The sequence below is a fragment of the Lonchura striata genome, chromosome 3, assembly GCF_050655825.1.
Source record: "Lonchura striata isolate lonStrDom1 chromosome 3, ASM5065582v1, whole genome shotgun sequence".
In the NCBI taxonomy this organism is placed as follows: domain Eukaryota; kingdom Metazoa; phylum Chordata; class Aves; order Passeriformes; family Estrildidae; genus Lonchura; species Lonchura striata.
In genome coordinates, this window is record NC_140705.1 from 1,770,196 (window position 1) to 1,771,734 (window position 1,539).

Below are 1,539 nucleotides of genomic sequence, written 5' to 3' on the forward strand. Positions count from 1 at the left end.
CCCAAAAAAATTCCCAGAAAAATCCCCAAAATTCCCCAAAATATTCCAAAAAAATTCCCTCAATCTTCCCCCAAAATTCCTGAAAAATTCCCAAAAAATTCCCAGAGAATTCCCCAAAGAATTCCCCCCCCAAAAAAAATTCCAAAAATCCCCCAAAATATCCCAAAAAATGCCCCAAAAATTCCCAAAGAATTCCCAAAAATGCCCCAAAAATTCACGAAAAAATCCCAAAAAATTCCCCAAAAAATCCCAATAAATCCCAAAAATATCTCGAAAGATTCCCAAAGATTTCCCAAAAATTGCCAAGTTTTCCCAAAGAATTCCACAGAAATTCCCAAAAAAATCCCAAAGAATTCCCAAAATTTTCTCCCAAAATCCGCCGAAAAAATTCCAAAAAATCCCCCAAAATTTTCCAACCCCAAAACCCCCAAAATCTCCGGAATTTTTCACAATTTTCCCAGATTTTCCCCAATTTTCTCCCACTTTTCCCAAATTTCCCCAATTTTTCCCCATTTCCCAGCAATCCCCACCAAAAACCCCCAAATTTGGGGAATTTTTTCCCGTTTTCCCCCAAATTTTCCAGGAATTCCCTCCCAGAACCCCCAAATTGTTTGGAATTCTTTCCCACTTTTCCCATTTTTTTCTATTTTTCTCTAATTTTTCCCCAATTTTCCAGGAATTCCCACCCAGAATCCCCAAAATCTCTGGAATTTTTCCCAATTCTCCAAATTTTCCCAATTTTCCCCCCCAAAAATTCCCAATTTTCCCGATTTTTTTCCCATTTTTTCCCAATTTTCCCACCCAGAACCCCCAAAATCTCGGGAATTCTTCCCCAATTTTCCAATTTTTTCCCCATTTTTTCCCAATTTCCCCCCAAATTTCCGGATTTTTTCCCCATTTCCCAGCAATCCTCATCCCAAAAAATCCCCAAAATTTGGGATTTTTTTCCTTTTTTCCCCCATTTCCCCCCAAATTTTCCACGAATTCCCTCCCAGAACCCCCAAAATATTCGGAATTTTTTTCCAGATTTTCCAAAATTTTCCCCATTTTTTTTCCCATTTTTTCCCCAATTTTTCCACCCAGAATCCCCAAAATCTTTGGATTTTTTACCAATTTCCCCAAATTTCTCCATTTTTTCCCAATTTTCCCACCCAGAACCCCCAACATCTCTGGAATTCTTTCCCAATTTTCTCCAATTTTTCCCATTTCTTCCCAATTTTTTCCCCAATTTTTCCCCAATTTTTTTCCCCAATTTTTTTCCCATTTCCCCCCAATTTTTCCCCAATTTTTTTCCCAATTTTTCCCCATTTTTTTTCCCAATTTTTCCCATTTTTCCCCAAATTTTCCCATTTTTCCCCAATTTCCCGGGAATTTTCCCCATTTCCCATCAATCCCCACCCAAAAACCCCCCAAAATTTGGGATTTTTCCCCATTTTTCCCCATTTTCCCATTCCCGGCTCCGCTCCAGCTTTTCCAGTCGCCGCTGGAATTGCGAAATTCCCAAAAAAACCCAAAATCTCGTCCCGGTTTTTTTGGTTT